We start from the raw sequence: 11,878 nt of genomic DNA on the forward strand, positions 1-11,878 counted from the left end.
ACCCTGGCCTGCCAACAGGGTGTGCTGTCAGATTTAATGGATTATGGCATTCTGACAGGTGAATATGGTAATGGCAGGTTTGGCAGGTTTTTTAAAAATTTACTTTTTTTTTTTTTTTTAGATGGAGTCTCACTCTGTTGCCCAGGCTGGAGTGCAGTGGTACAATCTCGGCTCACTGTAACTTCCATCTTCCATGTTCAAGCAACTCTCCTGCCTCAGCCTCCTGAGTAGCAGGGATTATAGGCATGCACCACCATGCCCAGCTAATTTTTGTACTTTTAGTAGAGACGGGGTTTTGCCATGTTGACTGGGCTGGCCTTGAACTCCTGACCTCAGGTGATCCACCTGCCTCGGCCTTCCAAAATGCTGGGATTACAGGCATGAGTCGCCGTGCCCAACCTGCATTATTCTTATTATCAGTTGTCTTGAGCATTTTTTATGTGTTTAGGAGCCATGTACATCTCTTTCTTTGTGACTTATATATTCATATATGTTACCCATTGTTCCTAATGGGCTGTAGGTCTTTTTCTCTCAATTTCTAGGAGGTTTATATGTATTACAAAGAATAACCTTTCGCCTTTGATATAAATTGCAAGTTCTTCTACTGGCCATTTGTCTTTTGACTTTATGATGTTTTTAAATTCAAATAATTTATTCTGTGTAGTAGAATTTATCAGATGTTTTTAAAAAATGTCTTTTCGAATTTGTAAAAGTGAGACTCTACATGGCAAAGACACTTCAGATTAGATCTTAACCAATGCTTAGGTTATTAGTAAAGAATATAAAAAGTTATTTCAGTTGTTTTTTTAAAGAATATGCAAAGGGATTTGATGTTAGGCAGGAGACTGGTAAGTGGTACCACATCTTGGGACGACATAGTTTCCTTAGACTTCCAGTGCCGTGGTGTTTGCTGCTCCCAGTAGATCCAAAGCCATGTGGAGTTGGGACACCTTCACAGTGTAGACAATACTCTTCACACATGAGAACTATCATTGAGACTCATAAATTTGCATTCATACACGCCATGAAAGCTGATCTTACCCAAATTTCTTCTTGAGATTTTCATCTTTTGGAGATGAGGCTTTTCTCATTTTCCTTGCATAGGGACTAGAAGGCACTGCCCCAGAGCAAGAGTTCAAGAATCTATTAGCAATGACCCACTTGCTGACATTCGCCAATCACTTGGGTATTCTACAGAAATACAAGCCACCTGAAGACTAGTCTTGGAATATTTTGTGGCTTTATTTTCTTAAAATTTGGTAAAGCCTACTGCTATACAAGACAGAAAGGTCCAGTCTCTCTCACACATGCGCTTATAGAATAGAACATTAATGTCTGGAGACTTGCAAATGACTCCATTTTTCATGGTGGAAAATAAGTAGATACAACCTAAAATTAAAACTTCTTTCTTTTAATTTTTTTAAATTTTCTTTATAGTATTAGCACATATACTTGAATTTCTAAATCCCTTTTTTGTATGCTGGGTTTGCAAGTTTTTGAGCTTCTTATAATGTTATGCATGTGATGACACTGTTATTCTTCAGTGACTTGGCTTTTTCACGAAATCATGAAATTTTTCCTAAGTCCATTAAACTAAGCATGCTAATTATGTTGGTCAAAACCTGAATCATCACTGGATTTTGTTTCCTTGATCTATCAATTACCAAGAGGGTAGCCTGAAATGATAGCTTTGACGATTCTCTTTGTAGTTCCTTCAATATTTGCTTTTGTATATATTTTGAAGCTAAATTGTTAGATTCATACAAATTTAACTTTTAAATATCTTCCCAGTGAATTAAGCTTTTGTTATTTTGAAGCTGTCGGAGTTTTATTTCTATTAAAACTGTTTGCCTTAAAGTTTTGTTAGGCTGCTATTAACATAGGTAAATTAGCTTGCTATTTGTTTAATACTTACGTGCTCTATTATTCTTTACCCTTTACCTTCAACTCTTTTCAATTTTGATGTCTTAACTGTTTCTCTTTTAAATGGCATTTAAGAGATTTTTTTCACTCTGTTTCTCAATCATTGTTTTAAAGCTAAAGCTTTGGTGTAGTTATGTTAATTATAATTACTGGTATATTTAGATTTATTTTTATGATTATTTGGGACTTTTCATTTTTCCGAGCTCTTCGATGTTGCTCTTCTTTTCCTTTCTTGATGTCAGCAAGACTGATGGTAATTTTCTGTCATTCCACTGTTTCTCTCTACCAGTTGAAAGTTGCATATTTTTTCTATCCTTTTCATTGTTTTTCTAGAAACTTTACATTCATACTACATTAAAGACTGTTCCTGTGTTTTAATATCCATTATAGCTTTCTTTCCTTTATTAATTGATGCCTTTCACTATTCTGGTGGTCATGTGGTGATGCTACTACTATCATTTTTCAGCTTCTGTCCCTGATAATTATGACCATGTGACTAGGTCTCAGCCAATGCTTTGGAGCAGAAGGTACAGGTACCAGTTTTGCCTTGGGTCCTTGAACACGAAGGTGCCTCTTCACGCCTGTTTTCCCTGTCCTCATTGACTGACACACAGACATGGTGTCAGTGAATTCAACCCCTGGAATTAGGAAAGCTGGAGCAGCTGCTTAGACCCAGTGGTGAAAGATGCACGTTGAGTTTTCATCTTAGGTCACTAGATGACCAAATGAGTAAACCCTGCCCGACCCCAGGCTCTCCTGCAAAAGAGAGAGGAAAATATTATCCCATTTAAATCATGATGTGTGAGTCTCATTGATGCCATGTCTTAGCCTTTATACTCACTGATCAATATCAGAATTGAGGCACTGCCATGACACAAAATAAACTATCTGGTGTTGATTCAACAGTCAGGTAACAGGAAACGACGAGACAGACACTGAAAGCCAGAAATGTTTACTGTGAAAAAAACATTGAGTAAAACTCTTGCCAGCATTCACCTGGAAGGCAGAACATATGCCTAGGATGTGTACAGATCTAAGGAAGTAACGGGAAATAGCCAAAACGTTCATGTGTATTCATTGTTCCTTGTTGCTTTTAGCAAGTTACAAAGACAAATGATGGGATATTATCTCCTTGCATAATTTTCTTTCTTTCTTTATGTAATACCACAGAACAATACTTTGGCAATATATTTTGGTTGTATTTGTAGCCATTCTGCTAGGGACTGCATCTCCCAACTTCTCTTGAGCTTAGATGTAGTCATATCTCAACGTTTTAGCCAATGATATAGCAACATAAGTGATGTTTGCCAATTCTGCTTCATGTCCTTAAAAATGATATTGTTTATCCTCTATATTCATTTCCATTTTTTTTTTTCCAGAGTCTCACTCTGTCGCCAGGTGGAGTGCAGTGGCGTGATCTCAGCTCACTGCAACCTCCACCCTCCAGGTTCAAACAATTCTCCTGCCTCAGCCTCCTGAGTAGCTGGGACAACAGGAGCATGCCACCACACCGAGCTAATTTTTGAATTTTTAGTAGAGACGGGGTTTCACCATGTTGGCCAGGATGGTCTCGATCTCTTGACCTCGTGATCCACCCGCCTCAGCCTCCCAAAGTGCTGGGACTGCAGGCATGAGCCACTGTGCCCAGCCCCATATTCATTTCTTTTGTCTTCGTTTATTTTTATTGAGGTGAAATTTACATAACCTGTAATTAGCCATCTTAATGTATAATTCAGTGGTATATAGTGTATTCATATTATGCAACTACCAGATCTTTCTAGTTTCAAAATATTTACCATCCCTTAAAATGCCCTATACCCATTAATCACACTCCATTTCCCCTTTCTCCCACTCCCTGGTAATCTCTAATCTGCTTTCCGTCTCTATGGATTTGCCTATCCTGGATATATCATACTGAAGGAGTCATATAAAATGTGACTTTTTGTGTCTGATTTTTCTCACTTAGCATAATGTTTTTGAGGTTCATTGAAATTGTAGCATGTATTAATATTTCACTCTTTTTTTCCATGGCTGAATAATATTCTGTTGTGTGGATATGAAACATTTGGTTCATCTTTTCACCTGTTGATGGACAATTGAGTTGTTTTCAGCTTTTGGCTATTATGAATAATGCTATCAACATTCAGGGACAAGTTTCTGTGTAGCAAGTATCCTCTTTTCTTTTTTCATGCATTTTCTTGTTCATTCTTATACTTTCTTTCTAACAGGTAGGCTTTAAATCACTTTATTGAGTTTCAAAGAATCATGCTAGAATGTGAGGGCTGGAATTTAAATTGTATTAAACCTATACTTGGGAGAAATTGGCATTTATAAATTTCAGTTTTCCCTTTCAGGGACTTCTTTTTATTCTGTTTACTTAAATCTTTTATATTTCATGATAAAGCTCAGTAGATAGTTTTCACTTAGATGCATTGTAAACATTTGTAGTTGTATTTGTGTGGTGAAGGCAGCCGTGCTGTGAGCAGTAAGAATCCACCTGTTAACATGTGGAAAGTCATTGACCCTTGTAATGCAGTGGAAAACTTATGATCAAACTTTCACCTGTTGTACTTTGGAAGGCGGACTGTGTAAAGCTGTTGTACAACAGAAAATGTAGAAAAATTGTAGCTGCTGGTCTGTGTTGGCTACTGACTTTTAATTGCATCCTATAAAAGACAGAACTCAGTATAAAGCTAGTAAGACAGAAACCTCCTGGAGCATAGAGCTTCCAGATGAGCTAACTGCTCTGCCAGGCCAGGGGGTCTTGATAATCCTGCCCAGCAGGATTTCATAATTGCTATGGAACAGTGACTGAAGAATGCTCCCATTACCACTTTCTGAAAAGAAGAGCTCAATCATTCCTATCCTACTGTTTCTCCATTATGATGTACTGGCAGCAAATAGTTTTTTTTCTATTTTTATACATTACTGGATCACAAGAAACCACATCTAGATGGAATAGAGAGGGGTACATTTTACCCAGTAATCCTGGATATTGAGTTAGGTGCATTGCTTGGTTGAGACCTTGGGGTATGTTCATAGGAAAGGGGCGAGGTGTTCTATGTAAGAAAAGAAGGATGAGTATAGACATTGAGAAAAAAAGAGCAGGTTTCAGCTGAAACTATAGTTGACTCTTGAGCAACATAGGAATTAAGGCACCAACCTAATTCCCATGTTGTTCTCTCCAAACATGCAGAAATTCATATAAAACTTTTGATTCCCCAAAAACTTAACTACTAATAGCCTAATGTTGACCAAAAGCCTTACTGATAATATAAATAGTTGATTAGCACAGATTTTTGTCTTATATGTATTATCTTGTCTACTATATTTCTACAATAGAGCAAATTTGAGAAACTTGAGAAAAGAAAATATTATTGTGAAAATAATAAGGAAAAGAAAATATATTTACCATTCATAAGTAGAAGTGAATCATCTTAAAGGTCTTCATACTTACCAGCTTCACGCTGAGGAGGAGAAGGAAGAGGAGGGATTGGTCTTGCTATCTCAGAGTGGCAGAGGTGAAAGAAAACCCACTTATAAGTGGACCAAGCAGTTCAAACCTGTGCTGTTCCAGGGTCAGCTGTATTAATTACCCACCAAATATTCATTATCTTGTTTATTTACTTCTTTCTAACAAAACCCCATTTTATTCTGGGAGGCAACACATATAGCTAAAGTTCTGCATTTCCCAGTCTCCCCTGAAGTTAAGAGTAGGTAATGAGAGGCAAATGAAAATCATCTAGTGGGGCTTCATGAAAAGTTTCTTAAAGATCACTGAGCTAGTGAAGGATGTCCTTTTATCCTTCCCCTTTCTTTCTCCTTCCCTCTTCCTGGAATATTTTGGCAGAATTGTGAATTAACACTTACTGTCTATTGCAACTCCCTTCTAGAGTGTCTTCTTATGTTTCAAAGACTGAAAAGCTAAAAATGACTTTCCCCAGATTTCATTGCAGGCAGCTATACTTTTGTATGCGGTGAATGCTGGACCCCTCAGGTACACAAGTGATGATTTGGAAGGTAGATGTAAAGCAAAATGGAGAAGTGTTGCTTCTGTTGTTCCTTCTGGCAAGCCCCACTGGGCAGGCATTCAGTTATGCTGGGAAGAAGCATTTGCTGAGGTCTTCATTTCTGGTTACTGAAGTCATGGGTGCAGACCGAAGCAGAAACAGCTTGGTTCTGAAGACAGCATCTGTGGTATGAGATTTCCAATCATTACAGCTTTGGGATTGTGTGGCTTCCTGGGATTGCAGCTCCCTCACTGTGCAGGAGCTCTGAGGTTCTGGACCCAGCAAGTGGAGTGACAGCATTCCAATCAGAAAAGGAGCTTCTTGGTCATAGAAGGGACAGGAAGGGACAGTAGCTACCTTGGTGGCCCCGCTCTTTCAGGTGACTTTGGGTGTTAGTCCCAAAATATTAACATAGAGTTTGTGTTTCTGCCTTGTCTAGGATTCCAGAAGCTCTTTAGTACAGGAATAGAGCCATTTGTGTGTCAAGCAGCTACAGCAGATTCAGTTCTCTGCAGTTGAAAACTGATGGAGGACATGCGATGTGATAGGGAGAACTTGAGCAGCTATCCCTGATCATGAGGCATCTGCGGAAATGGAGCCTACATCTAAGAGGGTGGAAAAGAAAGGGAAAATTATTCTCAGTGTTGTCACGACCACGTTAGCCCTTCACTGCCTGTCTCTTTTTTATGTCACAACATTTCCTTAATTTAAGTTACTGTTACTACAGGTGTCTGCTTCTTGCAATCAAATGAAATTCCTATTTGTATAACATTCATTCTAGTTATTTTTCTGTTGGTATTATTAATCCGGCCTTTTTCCTGCCATTTTTCCTATTGCTTATTACCAAGAAAGAAACAACTCATTAGTCTTTATTTATTGTTATATCCTTCAACATTACAGAGCTCTTCTATTCATACTAATAATTTTACAGTGAATTCCTTTAGACCATGTTTATTTAATATCTGTCAGGAAAGTGAAGGGGAAAGCTAAAACCCAGGATAATTAGATGACCCAATATTTTTAATTTCATGTGTAAATCTGACAGAAATAGCCTTTGATTTTTATGTAACGTTACATTTATTTCATTATGTAAAATATACCCAAAAGCTTATGTGTTTTTTTAATAAAAACAATTCAACATTGTTTATAAGACATATTCAATATGCATAAACTATTGCTTTTGGTTACAGCTATTCTACTAAATTAGTAAAACAAAAGTATTTCCCAACTACTCTTGTCAAACTGCAGATGGTTCAACTTCCAAAGGATTAATAAGTGTATGTTTCACTTCTTTCAGTAAACAGAATGACTGCAAAACTGATTATTTAAAAATTTCATAATAAGATAAACATGTTATTTCTTTATTTTTAGAGATGGGCTCTAGCTCTGTCACCCAGGCTGGAGTGCAATGGTGTGATCATAGCTCACTTCCCACCTCAGCCTCCCAACAAAACTGGGACTACAAGTGTGCACCACTACATCTAGATAATATTTTTAATTTTGTGTAGAAATGGGGATCTCGCTATGTTGTCCAGACTGGCCTCAAGGTGAACACTTTAAATGCATAGTTTCCCTCTTTGGACAAAATAGTATGGATAGGGAGGCAGGAAAACTGATCACCACCTATTCAATCATACTAGGTTCTGTTCCTTCAAGATATCACCAGCTTCTCTTGGTCCAAACTTTTTAATAAGGAGATTTACTTTAGCTCTAAAATTCTACGATTCCTGTATACACATTGAATGTATAAGCTTATGGCAAAACATAAGACGTTTTTTGAATGAAAGAGTCACAAATTCAAAAGGAAAATACTAAAATAATTTGTTTTTAAATTCCACTAAATTATACTTCTTCCTTCAATTTTAAGGTCAATTTTTTTTAACTTGGAAGTTTCTGAAATGAAAGTACATCTTACAATAAAAATATGAGCTTAATGTGGTGTTTTTTTTCTCTCTACCCTGCCCTCCTGCTTCACCAGTAGTAAATCCTACATTTGATGGCACGTGAAACTCTAGAAAAAAAATTAAAAAGCAAAATATGCACGGGGTCTCGTTTCCATATGAACCTAAATTGAGATTTTGTACCTATCTGTGCGTGGGGTCGGGGGCTCACATGTGTCTATAGCAACTGATCTACATAGAGGTGGGGGTGTTGAGAGAAGCTGTCTAGAGGAATTTGTTAGCCAGATGCCTATAAACAGGGTCATAAAATCAGTGAGCCATGAGATATGCAGCTTAGATGTCCAGGTGAGGAGCTGAAACACAGGGTTTGGGAGAACAGCTTTTGCCCTACCTTTAAGTTAGACACATCACTGTGCTGGGCCCATCTCCACTATTTAGTGACCTCAGGAACTGACAAAGCACCAGAAGGAACTAGATGCCCAGAAAACATGGTCATCAATGGATGCTCACAGGGGATGACAGTCCCTGGCAGAATCAGAGCAGCACCCTAAAAAGGGCAGATTTTTCTGTGTGATAAAATCTCAGGGAATACAGATAAAATTAGAGTGACTTTGAGGCTGAGGTCCTGCAAAGAGGTATTATGAGCCCATGAAATGTAAGTGTTAATATTAATGTGACTTCATCTAAACCTACAGGCTAGGGAAATGTTTTAGAAGAGTAATATAAATACATACATACATATATATACACACACACACGTAGTCCTACACATTTATAAACTTGCATCTTTATTTCTTTTTCTCACTCTACACACACACACACACACACACACACACACACACACACACACGCAAATTCCTACTTACCTTGCAGAAATTAGGAAAGAAATCAGTCAACAGCCTTTGTCTAGTTTTTCATTTGAAACACCCCTGTCAGTGTTCATTTCAAGGCATTTCTCAACTCAAAGGGAGGCCTGGGGCTGAGTTTTGAGTACAAGCCTAGAGAGTGATAAATCACTCTACAGAAGAAAATGAGATGAATGGGGTGGGAGCTCCGAAGGAGGAGGCAGAAGGGAAAGAATGAGCAAACAGCATGAAAGAGGGGCCCAGGGAATGTGGGAAACAAGGATATAAATATTCAGTTATAAGTTGCTTGGAACACAAGTTCATCCCTCCCTTTTCAATAACCAAATTTGTCACTCATCAGCTACACAAGTTGTTGTTGTTTAGAAATTAGGAAAGGAGTTGAACTTCACTTGATACCAAAGTATAAAATTTTAAAGGTGTGAAAAACAATTCAGAAGAATCAGAAATTTAGGGCTAGAGGTGACCATGAGAATGCAAGGCCGTGGTATCCACAAACATTTTGGAAAGAGCATTGGGCTTTTATAAGGCGAGAGGATGGGCCATCTTATCCAGATCTGTGGGGAAAAGGGGACCTTTTTGGAGAGAGATGGATGTTGGTGGAGGTGGAGGTAGGGCAACCATATAATCTGGTTTTCCTAGAATAATTTCAGTTTGTCTCTGTCGTCCTCAGGTCTTGTCTATTTTTGTGTTTGCCTAGACTTCGTTTTCTGGCAAACATTAACAGTTTAACTGATTAACAGTTAAACATTAACTGATGAACAGTTACAGCAACATAGGCTGGGTGGACTTAATAGATTTTTCACTTTGTATCTTCACCTTCACTCATGGCTTCTAGTATGTGGGACACACCTGCAAATAATTAAATCTACATATTTTTCCAGATGCAACAAACTTGAACCTTTCGGATCAATTGAAGATTCTATTTTAAGAAGACTGTACCTGAAGACAAGTTATTACCATGTGCCACTCTGCACACAGTGTATTTACATATCACTCTGAAGCATGATTTGTCATTCAGATCAAACAAAATAATCACATTTAGATTATTTAGACACTTCTGAAATAATTTTTCTTACTTTTATTGCAACTTCTCTTGGGCCTATAAAAAAGTAAAGCAACACCTGTTAATGTGTTAATACCGTTAATAGAAGAAGACCTTTGCAAGCATGAGATGCTTCAAATAGAAAATGAGTTGGGATGAGTCCTTAAGTGGTTCAATTTTCCACCTAATTTATGAAATTGTAACAAAGCTTTTTGAAATGCATCCTATCAAAAGTGAATCATTTTAAATTCTTGTAAATGCATTGTAAAGTCAATTTTAAAGTTAAACATTGATGGAAAAGTTGTTTGTTTTTGAGATAATACTACAAGTACAAATTTTGGTGGCGAAAAGCATTATTATTGTTCTAAATTAAGGCACCAATGGACAGAAATATTCTTGAATTGGTTGTGATTAAAGTAATGCATAATCATTTCAAAATTAGTGGTGATATTCTATCAATCAAAAATTAGATGGAGTTGACAAAATTTATATATACAGTTGTCTCTTAGTATCCACAGATGATTGGTTCCAGGATCCCCTGCAGATACCAAAATCTATAGACTCTTAAGTCATTTATATAAAATGCCCTAACATTTGAGTATAATCTATGTATATTCTCCCACATATACTTTAATCATCTGCAGATTACTTTAATATGCGATACAATGTAAATAGTTATTGCACTGTATTGTTTTAAATTTATGTTTTTATTGTTGCATTGTTATTTATTATTATTATTTCTGAATATTTCTGATCTGCTGCTGGTTGAATCCATAGATGTGGAGCCTGCTGCTAGGAAGGGTCAACTGTATCATACATATACTCAGGGTAAATAAACTACATAATTTAGAGGATGAGATGATGATGAATTTAAAAATATTTCATCATTGTAGTTGTGCTTTTGCTCTTTGATTCTCATCATAAGTCAGATTTTAGAAATGTTTGAACCACTAGAGATCTGTTTTTTAAACCAAACTAGGTAATCTAAAATATTAGGAAGCATATTTTAAATGAGTTCCTTAATTTTAAAAATTATTTATTTATTTATTGAGACAGGGTCTCTTTCTGACATCCAGGCTGGAGTACAGTGGTGCAATTATGACTTACTGCAGCCTTGACCTCCTTGGCTCAAGCGATCCTCCCACCTTAGCCCCCAGAGTAACTGGGAATTCAGGCATGCACCACCGTGTCTGGGTAATTTTTGTATTTTTTGTAGAAATGGGGTTTTGCCATGTTATTCAGGCTGGTCTGGAACTCCTGAGCTCAAGCAATCCTCCCGCCTTAGCCTGCCAAAGTGCTGGGGTTACAGGCATGAGCCACCACACCCATCTGAGTTCCTTAATTTTGTTTGCATTTTTGATTGAGGCTTACAACTTGCTCATTAGGTTCACTTCAGGTGACCATGCTATGCCTACCAGCCCAATCAGCTGTTAGGCCCTAAGCTATGCCCAGTCCCAACCAGTTCCTCATCTTGCAGACCTTCTTTAAAACTGTCCAGCCCAGGCTCTAAACTTCTATGAGTATTCTCCCGTAATTTCTCCTGTTTGAGATACCACTAGGACTATTGTGGTGACAGTCATTCGCTGTCACTGCACGAGGTCTAATATCCTCAACTTTACCTGATCAGCAGGTTTCATTCATCACCGTAGGTCAAACCTGCCTTTCTTTTATTGTACTGACTTTATCTCTCTCCACCTGGTCTAGTGTCATCAGTTTGGCTTGCATGTTTTTACTTCTTTTATGAAAAGCATTTTTCCTCAAAATTAGCTTCACTGCTTTTCCCACTGCTCTGCAATATCGATCACACTGCCAACAGAGTTTTCTTTCATCTTTATCCTTTCTAGGGCAGAATAAGGGCTTTATTTAAAGAAACGGGCTTAGGATCTACTAGAGAACGAAGTCAGGGAAGTGCAGAACTCTTTGACCTTCCCTTCCTTCCTTCCTTCCTTCCTTCCTTCCTTCCTTCCTTCCTTCCTTCCTTCCTTCCTTTTCTTTCTCTCTCTCTTTCTTCTTTCTTTCTTCTCCTTTCTTTCTCTCTCTCTTTCTTCTTTCTTCCTCTCTCTCTTTCTTCTTCCTTCCTTCCTCCCTCCCTCCCTCCTTCTTTCTCTTTCTTTCTTTCTCCCTTCCCTTCCCTTC

The sequence above is a fragment of the Chlorocebus sabaeus genome, chromosome 29 (assembly GCF_047675955.1).
Source record: "Chlorocebus sabaeus isolate Y175 chromosome 29, mChlSab1.0.hap1, whole genome shotgun sequence".
Taxonomy (NCBI): domain Eukaryota; kingdom Metazoa; phylum Chordata; class Mammalia; order Primates; family Cercopithecidae; genus Chlorocebus; species Chlorocebus sabaeus.